General features: G+C 45.0%; 8 non-coding genes and 2 pseudogenes across 8 annotated transcripts; all 10 read left to right on the forward strand.

The window, feature by feature from the left end:
- The first annotated feature begins 15,176 nt into the window (after positions 1-15,176).
- Positions 15,177-15,340, forward strand: LOC135036767 (U1 spliceosomal RNA). The gene has a single exon (XR_010231429.1). It is a non-coding gene; the product is annotated as a U1 spliceosomal RNA (small nuclear RNA).
- Positions 15,341-15,491: 151 nt separating this feature from the next.
- Positions 15,492-15,627, forward strand: LOC135036689 (U1 spliceosomal RNA; annotated as a pseudogene).
- Positions 15,628-16,325: 698 nt separating this feature from the next.
- LOC135036774 (U1 spliceosomal RNA) lies at positions 16,326-16,489 on the forward strand. Its single transcript, XR_010231435.1, has one exon. It is a non-coding gene; the product is annotated as a U1 spliceosomal RNA (small nuclear RNA).
- Positions 16,490-16,641: 152 nt separating this feature from the next.
- On the forward strand, positions 16,642-16,804 carry LOC135036639 (U1 spliceosomal RNA). The gene has a single exon (XR_010231337.1). It is a non-coding gene; the product is annotated as a U1 spliceosomal RNA (small nuclear RNA).
- A 674-nt stretch (positions 16,805-17,478) lies between these two features.
- Positions 17,479-17,642, forward strand: LOC135036655 (U1 spliceosomal RNA). The gene has a single exon (XR_010231353.1). It is a non-coding gene; the product is annotated as a U1 spliceosomal RNA (small nuclear RNA).
- A 152-nt stretch (positions 17,643-17,794) lies between these two features.
- On the forward strand, positions 17,795-17,957 carry LOC135036647 (U1 spliceosomal RNA). Its single transcript, XR_010231345.1, has one exon. It is a non-coding gene; the product is annotated as a U1 spliceosomal RNA (small nuclear RNA).
- Positions 17,958-18,631: 674 nt separating this feature from the next.
- Positions 18,632-18,795, forward strand: LOC135036615 (U1 spliceosomal RNA). Its single transcript, XR_010231314.1, has one exon. It is a non-coding gene; the product is annotated as a U1 spliceosomal RNA (small nuclear RNA).
- A 152-nt stretch (positions 18,796-18,947) lies between these two features.
- On the forward strand, positions 18,948-19,083 carry LOC135036688 (U1 spliceosomal RNA; annotated as a pseudogene).
- A 698-nt stretch (positions 19,084-19,781) lies between these two features.
- LOC135036623 (U1 spliceosomal RNA) lies at positions 19,782-19,945 on the forward strand. The gene has a single exon (XR_010231322.1). It is a non-coding gene; the product is annotated as a U1 spliceosomal RNA (small nuclear RNA).
- Positions 19,946-20,097: 152 nt separating this feature from the next.
- On the forward strand, positions 20,098-20,260 carry LOC135036642 (U1 spliceosomal RNA). Its single transcript, XR_010231340.1, has one exon. It is a non-coding gene; the product is annotated as a U1 spliceosomal RNA (small nuclear RNA).
- Positions 20,261-20,333: the final 73 nt, after the last annotated feature.

Genomic DNA, 20,333 nt, shown 5'->3' on the forward strand with positions numbered 1-20,333 from the left:
TGAAAGTAGCATATTCAAGCTAGTAGACGCAGACTCAGATGTTGAAATTCGTCCACAAATAACTACAATCCATACCGTAACTTCAGATTGTCAACTTCAGCCTCACAGATTCCAAAGATTTTCAACTTGGAAATCACTTGTCAGAGCCATTACCTGCTTAACTCACATAGTCCATTCATTTAAACGCAACGCATCTGTAAGTGTGAATGGATGTAAAGGTTGGCACCACTGTCAAAATGTTTACGCACCAGAAGAAACACAACGATCCAAGAACCTTATCATCCGTGTTGTGCAGCACCAAATCTTTTCCGGAGAGATCGACTGCATTAACAGTGGAAATCCTATTCCCAAAGACAGCACCTTAAAAAAGCTAGACCCTTTTCTTGATGAAAATCATTTATTGAGAGTAGGAGGCCGTCTTCAAGAAGCAAACTTGGAGACAAATGAGAAAAATCCTTTAATCATTCCTGGGAGTCACCACATAGCTTCTTTAATTGTGCAACACTATCACAACGAAGTCAAACACCAAGGACGATTGTTTACCGAAGGAGCTCTACGATCAGCTGGGTTCTGGATTATTGGAGCGAAAAGGTGTGTAAGCAGCACAATCTTCAAATGTATCATTTGCCGTAGACTTCGTGGTACTTCCCAAACTCAGAAGATGGCTAATCTTCCAACAGACAGACTTAGTACAGACCCTCCTTTCTCCAATGTTGGTCTTGATGTATTTGGTCCATGGACTGTCATCACACGACATACTAGAGGTGCGAATGCGAACAGCAAGCGCTGGGCAGTTGTATTCACTTGTATGAGCATCAGAGCTGTTCACATCGAAGTTATAGAATCAATGGACATTTCAAGCTTCATCAATGCCTTTAGACGCTTCATTGCTATCCGTGGCCCAGTAAAACACATCCGGTCCGACAGAGGTACCAACTTAATTGGAGCAGCCAAAGAATTACAAATTAATTCGAACATTGACACTAAAAGCATAGAGAGATATCTCAGTGAGCAAGGTTGTACATGGACCTTCAACCCGCCTCATTCTTCTCATATGGGAGGTGCCTGGGAAAGGATGATCGGCATGATACGCAAAATCCTTGATTCCATATTCTTGCAAGTGGGAACTGCAAGACTTACTCACGAGAGCTTAACAACCTTCATGGCTGAAGTCTCAGCTATTGTCAACGGAAGACCATTGACTTCAGTGTCTAATGACCCAGAAGACCCACTTCTACTTACTCCGGCCACTCTTCTTACACAGAAGACCGGGATTACCTATGCTCCTTGAAGGGTTAACTCTTCTGTCTTTGTAAATATTACTTTTTATATGATCAATTTCCTTATAATAGTTACAGTGTAAAAGTGAATATTTCTACCTCCCTAATGAAGGGTTAAAACATGCTATATGAACTGTTATGTGTTTGCATAGATACGTACTACCATGTGTCGGGTACCTTTATCTCCTCATACAATACCAGGCTTGTATGTGTCTGTTTCTCAAGGACAGTTCTATACCAGATGAAACCTGTTAATTTTACTTCTGTGTGTTACAGACTTTGTTAAATGTTTTGAGAAACTTGTAGGAAACCCATATATGGACATCCGCCTTTTCAATTCTGCCTGGTAACTACTAACGAGCCAATGAGAGTGTAGCAACATGTCAGTTACACCCATATACGTTGTCTTTTATACTTTTGTTAAACGAACAATAAACCAGTGTGAATTTTTACTGCTTGTGTTGTGCATGTAACTCATAGCATTGAAGGTTTACACTCCCAGACGTCTGAGAGGCCATCACATCGAGGGTTAAAGAATATAAGGACATATCCTTTCAAATGGGGGCTACGTCCGCGATTCAGTGATCGTCCCTGGATGGTAAAGATAGAGAATTTATTGTCTGTCTTTGCCATACGGGATTGCGGTCATACACTGAAGCTGAATCCGTGTCAGTGTTCTGGGAACACGTGACCAAACATCTTTAATGTCTGGGACTTAAAGATACGTCTGAGAAGGGACCAGGGGTCCAAGCGCAATTCTCCAAAGACGTTAGTATCTGGGATACTTAAAATAGACCTGGGAGTCTATACATAACGTGACGTTAGTATCTGGGATACTTAAAATAGACCTGGGGTCTATACGTAACGTAGAGAATACCTCGATTTGATCGTCTATATATTTTTGTATGTTTGTAGTGAGATAAGTTCTTATATTTGGTCCAGACGGCTGGTAAGTTTTCGTCTGCCAGATATCTTTACTCAAACACTTTTCCTGCTTCCTGTTTAAAACGCTGTATTTTTCTGACATCTTGTACGAATGGTAAGTATCGTACACGTCAAAAGATTTCATGTTCTCACTGTGCAGATAATATTGTGATATTGTCAATGACTAATTAACTGGTTAGCTGATGCATGTATAGTAGAGTGTTGTACATTTTAGATATTTTCTTTTAAAGTTGTACTGTTGATTTATATTACTGTCTGACAATGGGCTCTAGTCAGAGTAAAAAAAACTACATATCCCCCGCCCCTCCCTGGTGAGACATGCAAGATGTATGTCGCCCGCAACTCTACCTCAGAGTATTACTTAGTTAACCCATGGGTGGATAATTTAGCGGGATGGACAGAGAAAGCAGGACAGGACCCATTCCTACGGGAAGGCAGTAATTACCCTTTCTATATGGAGGATTACAAAAATGTCAGTTCCCAACAGCACAGAAGCGAAGAAGTGATAAACTGTAAAATCTTTGAAAACCCTCTCCCTCCCCCTTACATTCCAAAGACCCCGCGCACTGACGGGGCCCGGAGGAGGGTATCCCAGCCTTTATTCAACTCACCCGTCATAGTAAAGATTCACCTCTGCTGCCACTTATTATAAATGGAAGTAAAATTCCCTTTTTAGTGGACAGCGGTGCAACAACCAGTGTTTTGTGTTCTGACCTATGCAGTATCCCCTCTCACCAGAAAAGATAGAAGGTCTCCGCCCCATGATACAGCAATTCTTACAACAGGGTATTCTCAGACATATTGTATCACCATACTGTACTCCTGTGAACCCTGTTGCCAAAGCTGATGGCAGTATAAGATTTGTACAGGATCTCAGAGCGATCAATCAGTTAATTGTCCCAATTGCACCAATTGTTCCAGATGTAAACTCACTCATTTCTGCAATCCCTGCAGATGCTGCGTTCTTCTCTGTAATTGATTTGAAGAATGCCTTTTTTCAGCATACCTGTAGATTCACAGACACAATTACTTTTTGCCTTTTCTTTTAAGGGTAAACAACTTACCTGGTGCAGATTATTGACGCACCTGTTGTCTCCAGGCCACATTGGGGCCCTGGCAACCTCACCATGGTTCAGTCCTGCTACAGTATGCAGATGATCTGCTGCTCTGTAGTCAAACTGAGGAGGCCTGCCGAGAGGATGGTGTTTCATTACTAAACTGGCTTTGTGAATGTGGACACAAGGTGTCCAAAACAAAAATGCAATGATGTAAAAAGCATGTTGATTACTTAGGTTTTGTGCTCACTCAGGGAGAGAGGAAAATCAGTCCACAACGCACACAGTCTGTATTGGGCCTGGTCACCCCAACTACCCAGAGGGAACTACTGTCCTTCCTGGGTATGGTAAATTACTGCAGACAGTGGATATCTGATTGCTCTTATTATGATAACATTTTGAGACAAGCCACACTGAAGGACAAACCTAAAACTGTACAATGGTCACAAGAAATGTTAACTGCATATGAAAGTTTAAAATGTATGTTGATGAAAAGTCCGGCACTTGGCCTCCCCAATTATGTACTACCTTTCCATCTATATGCAAGGGACAATTGTAAAACCATGGCGGGGGTGCTCATACAGTTTCATGGAGGGAAGTTGCGACCCGTGGCATTTTTTTTCCAAAGTCATGCCAGTGTCTGTGCAAGGTATGCCTGCCTGCCTCAGGGCTTTGGCAGCCTGTGCAATGGTTGCAGAAATGGCCACTACCCTCACTTTAGGCCACATCACAGTACTCCACACCACACATGATGTCCTGGCAATCCTTAAAGGCTTGCACACACAGCACATGTCAGCACAACGCCTTAGTGGATATGAAGTACTCCTTTTGAGTAACCCTACCCTTACCATCAAGTACACTGCTAGTTCTTCTGGCCCTGCACCCATTCTCAATGCCCTTTTAGGCTTGAAAGGTCCCGAGGATGAACCACCCGACCTACATGACTGTGCTGCTTCCATTGAAGCTGAAACTTCTCCCAGACTTGACATGTCTCCCGTTCCCATACCAGGCGCAGACATAGTATTTGTTGACGGCTCCTGTAGTAGGCCCAATGACAATACATACCAGGCTGGCTATGCCATTGTCACCCTCCCTGACACTGTGTTGGAAACCCTGCCAACACCTTATCAGTCCGCGCAAGCTGAAGAACTCATTGCACTCACTAGAGCATGTCCCTCCCTTGACAACGTCCATCTGCTCACTCAACTTCAAGCTGCTGCGACTAATACTGATCTCTCCGACTGGACTTACCCAATTCTGCAGAAAAAATCCTAAATCAGGATTAATCTGCAAAGAGGGGAAACCCTGTATACCCCAGTCCAGTGCCCCTTTGCTCGTTGCCCAGTGCCGTGGTGTTGGTCACCGTGGTGAAGCCACAACACTCCTCCTACTAACCAATGATTTTTATGTTACTAATGCCGAATCACTTGTGGACCAGTATGTTAGCAGATGCATCACTTGCCTCAGGAACAACCCTAATAAAGCTAAACACCAGCATCTTGAATACCCCACAGAAAACTCTAGGATACTCACCCTTTGAAATACTAATGGGTAGACCCTTTTCCTACACCCTGGGCTAAGAAACCACTAGTAATACAGGAAGGAGATCTAGAACTCATCAGAGAAGAGTATGTCAGGTCCCTGATAACAAAACTGAATGAAATTGAACATGAGGTTGTTTGTAAAAACCCTTTGAATCCACAGGAACCTACACACCCCTTTAAAGTCAGAGACAGAGTCGTGGTGAAGGTGCTCCCCAGGAACAAGAGCCCAGGAGACTTCACCTATGGTCCAGAGACAGAGGTCGTAGCAGTTACCCGAACAGCAGTCCTGACAGAGGAAAGTCCTACCTGGATCCATGCATCCCGAGTAAAAAAGGTTCCTAGACCAGACCTAGAGAGGGAAGCAAGTGATTCCAGTGAGGTACGAACCGGGGCAGACAGCCCTGACCTCCCACCTAGCGAAGACAGAAGAACAGAAAACGATGAAGAACCTGCCCCCTATCTCTATCCTGGGGACTATCTCGATAGCCCTACTGGCCCTCATTCACCTCACAATATGTGAAGTCGACATCACACAAACAGATGGGGTCCCCACCTTGTGGTACAATTCCTCCAATACACACGTAGCCATATACATCCTTGATTATTTCATGTTCCCTAAACTTGCTGACAACAAACATTTCATACAGCAGAAAAGAAAATCAGGGATGTCTGAGACAATGTACATTTGTGTCACTGATGAATGGTGGATGGAAATATCCTATCATGGATCCAACTGTGATTACTGGGAATCTGTGGGGTGGAATACAGGAGCAGATTGGAAATATGGCCCATCATTTGCAAAAAATAGATGGAGCAAATATGGAGTACCCCTACTTTCTAGACTATCCATTCATAAGATGGATGAAGGCCCAAATTCATACAGGTTTAGACTAAACATAGTGAACCCTAGCAGAAGCAACAATGAGACTTATGTACTTGGTATATGGTGGCAAGCAGGGTACTATAGTGCAAGGCAAATGTTTTATTTGTGGGACATGTATAAAAACCCAAAATACCAGCCTAAAATTGCTCCCCAAAACAAACCTTTAAAGCCCCATATTGCCACTTCTAAAAATATGGTGGCTATTACTAACCCTACCTTTGAAGACACCCTAGCTATTGAAACTGGTTTCTCTGACATTAATTTTTGGTTGGAATGGATGAAGTATAGTGCTAACAAACACAATAAAAGCAACTGTTATGTCTGTGGCAAATCTAGGCCCCACCTAGGTACAGTGCCCCTTAATATACCCCTAGAACAGGAAAATTGTTTTTTCAGCCTTTTTAATGACACCAAAACAAATGACAGTCAGTGCGAAATGTGGAAAAGGGAATATCCCATATTGTCAAAAAATCCCAACCCAGGAAGCACCATAACCATATATCCTGGAAACTATACCTGTTATACATCTAACACCACCACAGGGAGAAATTTAAAAACCTTCCCACCAGGGTATTGTGCAAATAAAAGAACAACTGTTTTAGTCAACCAAACTAGATCATTAGGCGACATTTATTACATATGTGGGGATATGAAGCTTAGAATTAAATTAGACACACCATGGTATGGTGAGTGTGCCCTGGCCAAAGTCATAATGCCACTCCTAATGATCACCGATGACCCCACTCCTCCCTCTAATACTCCTGCTAATCGAAAGAAAAGAGCACTCCCAGGAGGTAGCTTTGACCCCCACGTATACATTGATGCTATAGGGGTCCCAAGAGGTGTTCCAAATGAGTTCAAAGCTAGAGATGAGGTGGCTGCGGGTTTTGAGTCATTGTTTAAGTAACTGTAAATAAAAACGTAGCCTGGATTAATTATATATATTATAATCAACAAAGATTTGTTAATGATACCAAAGATGCTCTTAAAGGTATAGCTGAACAGCTAGAAGCCACTTCCCAAATGACATTCCAAAATAGAATGGCCCTTGACATGATCCTAGCAGAAAAAGGCGGTACATGTGTTTACATTAGTAAGGTGGAAGGCTGTTGTACATATATTCCTGACAACACTGGTCCCAATGGTAAGGTTACTTTAGCCATAAACAAGTTAGAAACCTTATCCATAGAACTTAAGAAAAATTCAGGTATTGATAACCCATGGAGCCAATATTTTGGGTGGTTTGAAAATTGGAAACAGGCTCTTGTGCAAATAAGCATATTCATACTTGTAACTTTAATTCTTGTAGGCATTATAGTTTATTGTGTAATTCCCTGTGGAAAGAAACTTACCTCCAAAGGCATTGATAAGGCCCTGATGTACTATGATATAACCACCAGTCCTGTCACCTCCTCTGATAGTAAGGGACCCGACGATTATGTCCAATATCTCAAGAACTGGAGGAACAAGAAAGGAGCCTCACTCAAGAATCATGTCATATAACAATCATGATTCTAAGAGGGGATTGAACGGTTAACTCTTCTGTCTTTGTAAATATTACTTTTTATATGATCAATTTCCTTATAATAGTTACAGTGTAAAAGTGAATATTTCTACCTCCCTAATGAAGGGTTAAAACATGCTATATGAACTGTTATGTGTTTGCATAGATACGTACTACCATGTGTCGGGTACCTTTATCTCCTCATACAATACCAGGCTTGTATGTGTCTGTTTCTCAAGGACAGTTCTATACCAGATGAAACCTGTTAATTTTACTTCTGTGTGTTACAGACTTTGTTAAATGTTTTGAGAAACTTGTAGGAAACCCATATATGGACATCCGCCTTTTCAATTCTGCCTGGTAACTACTAACGAGCCAATGAGAGTGTAGCAACATGTCAGTTACACCCATATACGTTGTCTTTTATACTTTTGTTAAACGAACAATAAACCAGTGTGAATTTTTACTGCTTGTGTTGTGCATGTAACTCATAGCATTGAAGGTTTACACTCCCAGACGTCTGAGAGGCCATCACATCGAGGGTTAAAGAATATAAGGACATATCCTTTCACTCCTCCTGGAGAATTCAATACCAAAGACCTGTTCAAACGTCAATGGAGACAAGTTCAAAGCCTTGCAAACACCCTTTGGGACAGATGGAAAAGACAATACCTTTCTACCCTGCAGTCAAGGAGCAAGTGGCAAGTTGCCAAACCCAACTTAAAACCAGGTGACATTGTGCTCGTCAGAGATTGCCAGTCACAACGCAACGAATGGCCTTTAAGTCTTGTCACCAAGACGTTCCCAAGCAAGGATGGGAAGGTTCGTAAGGTTGAGGTCAAGATCTGTAAGCGAGGAGAGACTAAGTTGTTCCTCAGACCAGTGACTGAACTATTCTTATTGTTATCTGTTTAGAGTTTAAAATATGGTACCAGTGATACCAGACGGGGAGTGTCATGCCTTCAGCATTTGCTTTGTGTAGATCTGATTACTTTTACTACAGAAAGTTGTATTATTGCCCCATCTAGTGGTCAGTCCCATCAATTAATTTGACCCTCATAGCCTCTTGTAGCCAGTCTTGCAATGCATTCTGGGATGAAGAAGCTGGGATCAGCCTTTCTACTTCCCTCATGGTCCCAGACAGTCATGCTTTACATGGGTCCAACTCTCATATAGCATTCGATGGTGAGTTTGTATATTAAATGTCTCATCTCAACCTGTTTAGCCAGTGAGTAATGTTAGCTGCACTGTAGTTTATACTCGCACATGTAATCACATGTTTGCACAGCCTATGTTATATGTACTTGTGTATATCCATTTTGCTTTTCACATGCATATCATAATTGCATATTCTTGTTTCATTAACAGTTTTACCTCATTATCACATATCATCATATCGTATTGTACATCAAATCAACGCATCATATCTGTGATCCCTTTACTGAATAATAAAACACCGTTCTACAAACACCTCTTCTGAACAGATTATTGAAAAGTAAAGGTGGTTATACTGTAGGCTTCAAATTTGCCAGAAAGGGCTTAGTGAGAGGCTGAACAACCACCTGTAGTTCGCATTGTGCGTTGGAAGGCACAAAGTAAGCAGACGGGAGGAGAAGTCAGGATAGTGCGCAAGGGCATCCTTTTCTCTTAGTCCGTAGAGGATGCTGGGGTCACATTAAGAACCATGGGGTATAGACGGGATCCGCAAGAGACATGGGCACTTTAAGACTTTCAAAGGGTGTGAACTGGCTCCTCCCTCTATGCCCCTCCACCAGACTCCAGTTATAGGAACTGTGCCCAGGGAGACGGACATTTCGAGGAAAGGATTTATTGTTAAACTAAGGTGAGCATCTTACCAGCTCACACCTTAAGCATGCCGCAGAACGTGGCATTCAACAGAACACAAGCCAACGGCATGAACAATTGCAGCAAAAAGCTGACCAGAACCATAACACAACATGTGTATAACCACAAGTAATAACTGCAGACACAGTATGGACTGGGACGGGTGCCCAGCATCCTCTACGGACTAAGAGAAAAGGATTTACCGGTAGGTATTAAAATCCTATTTTCTCATACGACCTAGAGGATGCTGGGGTCACATTAAGAACCATGGGGTTATACCAAAGCTCTTGAACGGGTGGGAGAGTGCGTACAACTCTGCAGCACCGAATGACCCAACTTGAGGTTATCATCAGCCAAGGTATCAAACTTGTAAAACTTAGCAAAAGTGTTTACTAAATAGCTGCTCGGCAAAGTTGCAATGCCGAGACTCCCCGACCAGCTGCCCAGGATGAACCCACCTTTCTAGTAGAATGGGTCTTCACCTAATTCAGTAACGGCAATCCTGCCGTGGAATGAGCATGCTGAATCTTACCACAGATCCAGCGCATAATGGTCTACATGGAAGCAGGACACCCAATCCTGTTGGGAGCATACAGGACAAACAGAGCCTCTGTTTTCCTAATCTGAACTGTTCTGGTGACATAAATTTTCAAAGTTCTGACCACAGCCAGAGACTTTGACTCAACGAAGGTGTCAGTGGCCAAAGGCACCATGTGGAAAGATGAACCACCTTCGGCAGAAATTGTTGACGTGTCCTCAATTCTGCTCTATCTTCATGAAAGATCAAAGATCAAAAGCTCTTGTGATACTGCATGGTTTGTACTGTTTTCCATGTGCTCCCAGATTTTTCAAGCAAGTAGCATGGTCAAGAAAGTTCTGTTTGAAAAGTAACAACATTTACTGTCATTGTTATAGAATTTGGGAGAAAAAACAAGAAGAAATCTGCACTGTTGACGCACTGGACAGAATGAATGAATCATAAAATATAACCTTTATTAAGTATGTATTAAAATTGGATAAATATTAATATTATTATCCCAAACTGCAGTGAAACATAAAGGTTAAAATCACAGAACTAACATACATGTGCATAAGAAGAATAAAGAGATGTGAAAAAAAGGTTTAAAAAGCGTGTCCGTGTGTGATTATTTTTGAAGGCACAACCCTGGCGGGGTTGTTTATATAGATATATATGTTGCTAATAATCACTTTCTAGCGTAATGTTATTAAATAGCTGTTAGTATCTATGTCGTCAGGTACCACTGGGTCATATCCTATATACTCCCTTCACTCAATAGGGGTTACCTCCCGGGAAGCCATCCCCATTGGCGAATTTGTGGGGGTGATTGAGTATAACCGGTAAGCTAACCTCCAATTTGTGGGGTGCTTAGGTAGATGGGGATCACTTATTTCTCTGTGTCCCCTAAGACTATATTCCTAAATTCAATACCATAGGGGGATAGCTTTCTATATCGGATAAGGAATCACTTGATAGGGAAATCTCTATGCATCATGGAAAGATCATATTTATTAATATCCAAACTAAAAAAAATGATGAATAGCTTTAATTTAGCTGTTTAGATATAGTTAATTGGCGAGATATACCAACAGGTGCGGTTGCCTTAAGGAATATGGCAATTCCAATATAAATAGCAGCCCTCCTTCATATAATCAGCCAGATCTTATTAAATCTGGTCCAGATATAGCCGTTCAGATATACTTAATTGACAACATATATCAATCGGTGGGGTTGCCTTAAGGAATATAGCAATTCCAATTCTCATATAAATAGCAACCTTCCTTCATATATTCAGCCAGATCTTATTTAATCTGATCTAGGCGTAGGCAATAATGCTTTCCTTAGAGGCATAGCCACCTCAATTCTTATTAGGAAGCAAAGTGTCTGTCATAATGGTTTATCCAATTCATCTAAGAAATAATATATTCCATGTGTCAGAGATTCATTACTCTCTATTTACACCGTTAAAGAGTTAATTCTTATTATGTTACAGTGTAATGAAATTATCATATAGGGAGATGTGGCAATTCCATGTGCTATATATGTGTCAAGTAAAGGAGATTCAACTGAGGCAACGCAAGGCGATTTTAGCAGAGTTACACACGCTAAGCCGCCGCCTACTGGGAGTGAATCTTAGCTTCTTAAAATTGCGACCGATGTATTCGCAATATTGCGATTACAAACTACTTAGCAGTTTCAGAGTAGCTTTAGACTTACTCGGCATCTGCGATCAGTTCAGTGCTTGTCGTTCCTGGTTTGACGTCACAAACACTCCCAGAGTTCGCCCAGACACTCCCCCGTTTCTCCGGCCACTCCTGCGTCTTTCCGGAAACTGTAGCGTTTTTTCCCACACGCCCATAAAACGGCCTGTTTCCGCCCAGTAACACCCATTTCCTGTCAATCACATTACGATCGCCGGAGCGAAGAAAAAGCCGTGAGTAAAAATACTTTCTTCATTGTAAAATTACTTGGCGCAGTCGCAGTGCGAATATTGCGCATGCGTACTAAGCAGAATTTCACTGCGATGCGATGAAATTTACAGAGCGAACGACTCGGAATGAGGGCCCATATGCAACAACTAGTACAAGCACTCCTGGGGGAAGGTCTGCAGCAGACGGATTTGCATACGGTGATGTTATCCAAGCAGTGGGCCAAAGTTGACTGGAACCCTCATCTGCATATGAAAAGAGATAATCCCTGCAGGGAGAACACATATTTTCAGATGAACATGGTATCAGTATTAGGCAGCCTTCTGCCCTCCCATGTTCATCTGAAAATATGTGTTCTCCCTGCAGTTGTTGTCCCCAGATGGGAGTTCCCTTGTGCTGCCTCAGTTGGCCAAGTATGAACTAAAAGTACTGGACTATAATGAAAGACTTACTAGGCTGAATATTTATACACTAGAAAAGAGGTGCCTAAGAGGAGATATTATTAATATCTTCAAATATGTAAAGATACATAACAAAGAGTTATCAGAGGAATTATTTATTAAACGAACACGTGGTCACTCGCTGCGACTGGAGGAAAGTTCAGAACGCAATGGAGGAAAGGTTTCTTCACTGTTAGGGCAATCAGGATGTGGAATTCCCTGCCAGGGAAGGTGGTAATGGCGGACTCTGTAATTGGATTTAAAAAAGGAATGGATACATTTCTGAATGAAAAAGCTATCCAAGGTTATAATACTTAAAATATCAACATGGTTAATCCGGGGGTAACATGAGTTATAGTAGCTAACTAGTCATAAAACATTATTCAGCAAGTATGTAGAATCATCACAACTTAAAACAGGTTGAACACGATGGGCAATTTGCCTCTATTCAACCTCAAAAACTATGTTACTATATTACTATGTTATTGTAGTATACAGAACACCACAATGTAATGAGCAGTGATAGTGAGCACTGATGAGGATACTAGAACTGACACTGAGCAGCAAGATGCAGCACTGGACTATTAGTAATGTACTGTAGTATGCTGAGCACCACAATGCAGCACAAGACAATGAGCAGTGATACTGAGCACTGATGAGGATACTACTGAGAACTGACACTGAGCAGGAGAGACACACTACTAGTATTACTGAGCAGCAATAAGTAACCACTGATACTGAGCACTGATATTGAGATTTCCACTGAGAGAACATAGCCACGTCCTCTCCGCTCTCTCTTCAATGCACGAGTAAAAATGGCGGCAACGCGCAGCTCTTTATATGGAATCCGAATCTCACGAGAATCCGACAGCGGGATGATGACATTTTCCCTTGTTCAGGTTTTCCGAGTCAGGCGGGAACAACCGAGCCTGCCTCGGACCAGTGTAAACCACGTGGAGTTCGTCGGGAATTCGGTTCTCGGAGAACCGAACCCGCTCCTCTATATATACTATATTACTATGTTACTGTAGTATACAGAACACCACAATGCAATGAGCAGTGATAGTGAGCACTGATGAGGATACTAGAACTGACACTGAGCAGCAAGATGCAGCACTGGACTATTAGTAATGTACTGTAGTATGCTGAGCACCACAATGCAGCACAATACAATGAGCAGTGATACTGAGCACTGATGAGGATACTACTGAGAACTGACACTGAGCAGGAGAGACACACTACTAGTATTACTGAGCAGCAATAAGTAACCACTGATACTGAGCACTGATATTGAGATTTCCACTGAGAGAACATAGCCACGTCCTCTCCGCTCTCTCTTCAATGCACGAGTAAAAATGGCAGCAACGCGCAGCTCTTTATATGGAATCCGAATCTCACGAGAATCTGACAGCGGGATGATGACATTTTCCCTTGTTCAGGTTTTCCGAGTCAGGCGGGAACAACCGAGCCTGCCTCGGACCAGTGTAAACCACGTGGAGTTCGTGGGGAATTCGGTTCTCGGAGAACCGAACCCGCTCCTCTCTACCTTATACCCATCAATTTTTTTTATTTTCAATCTAAGCCCCTGCAGTTTTCTGTAAGCATCTGCTTCGCTATGATGATCAACAAGTCACAAGGGCAAACACTCAGGGCTTGAGGCGTAGATCTTAGGACCAGCTGCTACAAGCATGGCAGAGGTGTCACTATCACTGGTGACACCCAGAGAGGTGGCGAGGGAGATTGTAATGCAGTGCGCGCAGATAAACAGCGCAATGGTAAAAAGGAGGCATGGTTTCATAGGTAGGGACGTGGCCTGGTGGCCTGAATCTACATTTTGTTGCTCCGGGTGTCCCGGGGGTTGGGGGCTGCACCCGGGGACTAGTGTGTGAGCGGTGCTGGCTCCTGCACAGTGACAGGGCATGGCCACCCAGCATGACGCCTCCCTTCTTGACCATGCTGTAATTGCAGTCGCACTGCAGTTCAGCGTGATCATAAAAAATGGTGTAGGCTCCTGCTGGTGCAGACTGTAGAGAAAAGCTGCTGTGACCACGCCCCATGTGTCTCCTCCGTTGCAGACCCCATTTTGAAGCCTTGCCCCCGGACTAAGAGAAAAGAATGCCCTTGCGCACTATCCTGACTTCTCCTCCCGTCTGCTTAATTTGTGCCTTCCAACGCACAATGCGAACAACAGGTGGTGCTGCAGGGCCCACACCCTTTTACTTGCCTTACAGAACAGCTCTGGAGCTGTTACAGTGCCCAGCTGCTGCAAGAAATCAGCTTGAATGCATCAGGGGATGGGGCATGGCCAACATGAGCCCCACACCAAAGGAGGGTGGGGGTGTTTAATGCGAACTAGGGGTCATCCAAGCACTGCAAAAGGCCGCCATGCCCTGCATGCCCCTTTTCTCTTTTCATATGCAGATGAGGGTTCCAGTCAACTTTGGCCCACTGCTTGGATAACATCACCGTATGCAAATCCGTCTGCTGCAGACCTTCCCCCAGGAGTGCTTGTACTAGTTGTTGCATATGGGCCCTCATTCCGAGTCGTTCGCTCTGTAAATTTCATCGCATCGCAGTGAAATTCTGCTTAGTACGCATGCGCAATATTCGCACTGCGACTGCGCCAAGTAATTTTACAATGAAGAAAGTATTTTTACTCACGGCTTTTTCTTCGCTCCGGCGATCGTAATGTGATTGACAGGAAATGGGTGTTACTGGGCGGAAACAGGCCGTTTTATGGGCGTGTGGGAAAAAACGCTACAGTTTCCGGAAAAACGCAGGAGTGGCCGGAGAAACGGGGGAGTGTCTGGGCGAACTCTGGGAGTGTTTGTGACGTCAAACCAGGAACGACAAGCACTGAACTGATCGCAGATGCCGAGTAAGTCTGAAGCTACTCTGAAACTGCTAAGTAGTTTGTAATCGCAATATTGCGAATACATCGGTCGCAATTTTAAGAAGCTAAGATTCACTCCCAGTAGGTGGCGGCTTAGCGTGTGTAACTCTGCTAAAATCGCCTTGCGAGCGATCAACTCGGAATGAGGGCCATGGTTTGATATTTGATGGTGCTTCAGTATTAGGCAGCCTTCCGCCCTCCCATGTTCAATTGAAAAGATGTGGTCTCCCTGCAGTTGTTGTCCCCAGATGAGAGTTCCCTTGTGCTGCCTCAGTTGAATCTCCTTTACTTGACAGAGATGTGCCTGAGCAGCGGCCCTCACCAGCCCTATCCCAAATCATACTTATTTTGCATAGGAGATACCATGGTCATGAAGATTGTTCTCCCAGGGTGAGGTTCATTCATTGCATTCTGGGTATGCTGACCCCTGTGATTTTCCCAAATGTGGGAAACTCGACTGCATTATTTGTGGTAGTGGGGGACTGTGTTTGTGCTTTCCTCTGGTCAGCTCTGGTAAAAGTCAGATTTCTTTGTCTCAGATCTTCCTCTAGCCTTGTTCTTCTTTCGAGAGTTCCCTTGTGCTGCTTCAGTTGGATCTCCTTCACTTCACAGGGGGAACCCGAGCAGCGACCCTCCCCAGCTCTAGCCCAACTCCTACTTACCTGCCAGGTGAGATACTATGATCATGAAGGTGCTTCTCCCAGGGCAAGGCTCAACCATTGCACTCTGGGTGTGCTGCTCCTGCGATTTCCCCAAATGTGGGAAACTTGACTGCATAATTTGTGTTTCCCCTCGTCGGCTCTCGTATAATTCAGATCTCTTTGTCTCAGGTCTCTCTCCAGCCTAGTTTGCTGTCTGTTTCCACTTCTCTTTTCTTGAGCCGCTCCCTTCTATGCCCTTGCGCACTATCCTGACTTCTCCCGTCTGCTTACTTCGTGCCTTCCAACGCACAATGCGAACTACAGGTAGTGCTGCAGGGCCCACACCCTTTTACTTGCCTTACAGAGTAGCTCTGGAGCAGTTACAGTGCCCAGCTGCTGCAAGAAATCAGCTTGAATGCTTCAGGGGCTGGGGCATAGCCAACATGAGCCCCACACCGAAGGAGGGAGGAGGTGTGTAATGCAAACTAGGGGTCATCCAAGCGCTGCAAAAGGCCGCCATGCCCTGCACGCCCCTTTTCTCTTTTCATATGCAGACGAGGGTTGAAGCCAACTTTGACCCACTGCTTGGATGACATCACCATATGCAAATCCATCTGCTGCAGGCCTTCCCCCAGGAATGCTTGCACTAGTTGTTGCATTTGGTTTGTTGTTTGGGGGTGCTTCAGTATTAGGCAGCCTTCTGCCCTCACATGTTCATCTGAAAATATGTGTTCTCCCTGCAGTTGTTGTCCCCAGATGAGAGTTCCCTTGTGCTGCCTCAGTTGAATCTCCTTTACTTGACAGAGATGTGCCTGAGCAGCGGCCCTCCCCAGCCCTATCCCAAATCATACTTATTTTGCATAGGCGATACCATGGTCATGAAGATTGTTCTCCCAGGGTGAGGTTCATTCATTGCATTCTGGGTATGCTGACCCCTGTGATTTCCCCAAATGTGGGAAACTCGACTGCATTATTTGTGGTAGTGGGGGACTGTGTTTGTGCTTTCCTCTGGCCAGCTCTGGAAAAAGTCAGATTTCTTTGTCTCAGCTCTTCCTCTAGCCTTGTTCTTCTTTCGAGAGTTCCCTTGTGCTGCCTCAGTTGGATCTCTTTCACTTGACAGGGGGGTGCCCGAACAGCGACCCTCCCCAGCTCTAGCCCAACTCCTACTTACCTGCCAGGTGAGATACTATGATCATGAAGGTGCTTCTCCCAGGGCAAGGCTCACCCATTGCACTCTGGGTGTGCTGCCCCTGCAATTTCCCCAAATGTGGGAAACTTGACTGCATAATTTGTGTTTCCCTTGGTCGGCTCTCGTATAATTCAGATCTCTTTGTCTCAGGTCTCTCTCCAGCCTAGTTTGCTGTCTGTTTCCACTTCTCTTTTCTTCAGCCGCTCCCTTCTATACCCTTGTGCACTATCCAGACTTCTCCTCCCGTCTGCTTACTTTGTGCCTTCCAATGCACAATGCAAACTACAGGTAGTGCTGCAGGGCCCACACCCTTTTACTTGCCTTACAGAGCAGCTCTGGAGCTGTTACAGTGCCCAGCTGCTGCAAGAAATCAGCTTGAATGCTTCAGGGGATGGGGCATGGCCAACATGAGCCCCACACCAAAGGAGGGTGGAGGTGTTTAATGCGAACTAGGGGTCATCCAAGCACCGCAAAAGGCCGCCATGCCCTGCACGCCCCTTTTCTCTTTTCATATGCAGATGAGGGTTGAAGCCAACTTTGACCCACTGCTTGGATGACATCACCGTATGCAAATCCGTCTTCTGCAGAACTTCCCCCAGGAATGCTTGCACTAGTTGTTGCATTTGGTTTGTTGTTTGGGGGTGCTTCAGTATTAGGCAGCCTTCTGCCCTCCCATGTTCATCTGAAAATATGTGTTCTCCCTGCAGTTGTTGTCCCCAGATGAGAGTTCCCTTGTGCTGCCTCAGTTAAATCTCCTTTACTTGACAGAGATGTGCATGAGCAGCGGCCCTCCCCAGCCCTATTCCAAATCATACTTATTTTGCATAGGAGATACCATGGTCATGAAGATTTTTCTCCCAGGGTGAGGTTCATTCATTGCATTTTGGGTATGCTGACCCCTGTGATTTCCCCAAATGTGGGAAACTCAACTGCATTATTTGTGGTAGTGGGGGACTGTGTTTGTGCTTTCCTCTGGTCAGCTCTGGTAAAAGTCAGATTTCTTTGTCTCAGATTTTCCTCTAGCCTTGTTCTTCTTTCGAGAGTTCCCTTGTGCTGCCTTAGTTGGATCTCCTTCACTTTACAGGGGGGTACCCGAGCAGCGACCCTCCCCAGCTCTAGCCCAACTCCTACTTACCTGCCAGGTGAGATACTATGATCATGAAGGTGCTTCTCCCAGGGCAAGGCTCACCCATTGCACTCTGGGTGTGCTGCTCCTGCGATTTCCCCAAATGTGGGAAACTTGACTGTATAATTTGTGTTTCCCCTGGTCGGCTCTCGTATAATTCAGATCTCTTTGTCTCAGGTCTCTCTCCAGCCTAGTTTGCTGTCTGTTTCCACTTCTCTTTTCTTGAGCCGCTCCCTTCTATACCCTTGCGCACTATCCTGACTTCTCCTCCTGTCTGCTTACTTTGTGCCTTCCAACGCACAATGCGAACTACAGGTAGTGCTGCAGGGCCCACACCCTTTTACTTGCCTTACAGAGCAGCTCTGGAGCTGTTACAGTGCCCAGCTGCTGCAAGAAATCAGCTTGAATGCTTCAGGGGCTGGGGCATAGCCAACATGAGCCCCACACCAAAGGAGGGTGGAGGTGTTTAATGCAAACTAGGGGTCAGCCAAGCGCCCCAAAAGGCCACCATGCCCTGCACGCCCCTTTTCTCTTTTCATATGCAGACGAGGGTTGAAGCCAACTTTGACCCACTGCTTGGATGACATCACCATATGCAAATCCATCTGCGGCAGGCCTTCCCCCAGGAATGCTTGCACTAGTTGTTGCATTTGGTTTGTTGTTTGGGGGTGCTTCAGTATTAGGCAGTCTTCTGCCCTCCCATGTTCATCTGAAAATATATGTTCTCCCTGCAGTTGTTGTCCCAAGATGAGAGTTCCCTTGTGCTGCCTCAGTTGAATCTCCTTTACTTGACAGAGATGTGTATGAGCAGAGGCCCTCCCCAGCCCTATTCCAAATCATACTTATTTTGCATAGGAGATACCATGGTCATGAAGATTTTTCTCCCAGGGTGAGGTTCATTCATTGCATTTTGGGTATGCTGACCCCTGTGATTTCCCCAAATGTGGGAAACTTGACTGCATTATTTGTGGTAGTGGGAGACTGTGTTTGTGCTTTCCTCTGGTCAGCTCTGGTAAAAGTCAGATTTCTTTGTCTCAGATCTTCCTCTAGCCTTGTTCTTCTTTCGAGAGTTCCCTTGTGCTGCCTCAGTTGGATCTCCTTCACTTCACAGGGGGGAACCCGAGCAGCGACCCTCCCCAGCTCTAGCCCAACTCCTACTTACCTGCCAGGTGAGATACTATGATCATGAAGGTGCTTCTCCCAGGGCAAGGCTCAACCATTGCACTCTGGGTGTGCTGCTCCTGCGATTTCCCCAAATGTGGGAAACTTGACTGCATAATTTGTGTTTCCCTTCGTCGGCTCTCGTATAATTCAGATCTCTTTGTCTCAGGTCTCTCTCCAGCCTAGTTTGCTGTCTGTTTCCACTTCTCTTTTCTTGAGCCGCTCCCTTCTATGCCCTTGCGCACTATCCTGACTTCTCCCGTCTGCTTACTTCGTGCCTTCCAACGCACAATGCGAACTACAGGTAGTGCTGCAGGGCCCACACCCTTTTACTTGCCTTACAGAGTAGCTCTGGAGCAGTTACAGTGCCCAGCTGCTGCAAGAAATCAGCTTGAATGCTTCAGGGGCTGGGGCATAGCCAACATGAGCCCCACACCGAAGGAGGGTGGAGGTGTGTAATGCGAACTAGGGGTCATCCAAGCGCTGCAAAAGGCCGCCATGCCCTGCACGCCCCTTTTCTCTTTTCATATGCAGACGAGGGTTGAAGCCAACTTTGACCCACTGCTTGGATGACATCACCATATGCAAATCCATCTGCTGCAGGCCTTCCCCCAGGAATGCTTGCATTAGTTGTTGCATTTGGTTTGTTGTTTGGGGGTGCTTCAGTATTAGGCAGCCTTCTGCCCTCACATGTTCATCTGAAAATATGTGTTCTCCCTGCAGTTGTTGTCCCCAGATGAGAGTTCCCTTGTGCTGCCTCAGTTGAATCTCCTTTACTTGACAGAGATGTGCCTGAGCAGCGGCCCTCCCCAGCCCTATCCCAAATCATACTTATTTTGCATAGGCGATACCATGGTCATGAAGATTGTTCTCCCAAGGTGAGGTTCATTCATTGCATTCTGGGTATGCTGACCCCTGTGATTTCCCCAAATGTGGGAAACGCGACTGCATTATTTGTGGTAGTGGGGGACTGTGTTTGTGCTTTCCTCTGGTCAGCTCTGGAAAAAGTCAGATTTCTTTGTCTCAGATCTTCCTCTAGCCTTGTTCTTCTTTCGAGAGTTCCCTTGTGCTGCCTCAGTTGGATCTCTTTCACTTGACAGGGGGGTGCCCGAACAGCGACCCTCCCCAGCTCTAGCCCAACTCCTACTTACCTGCCAGGTGAGATACTATGATCATGAAGGTGCTTCTCCCAGGGCAAGGCTCACCCATTGCACTCTGGGTGTGCTGCCCCTGCGATTTCCCCAAATGTGGGAAACTTGACTGCATAATTTGTGTTTCCCCTGGTCGGCTCTCGTATAATTCAGATCTCTTTGTCTCAGGTCTCTCTCCAGCCTAGTTTGCTGTCTGTTTCCACTTCTCTTTTCTTCAGCCGCTCCCTT

Source organism: Pseudophryne corroboree, unplaced genomic scaffold, assembly GCF_028390025.1.
Source record: "Pseudophryne corroboree isolate aPseCor3 unplaced genomic scaffold, aPseCor3.hap2 scaffold_652, whole genome shotgun sequence".
Classification (NCBI taxonomy): domain Eukaryota; kingdom Metazoa; phylum Chordata; class Amphibia; order Anura; family Myobatrachidae; genus Pseudophryne; species Pseudophryne corroboree.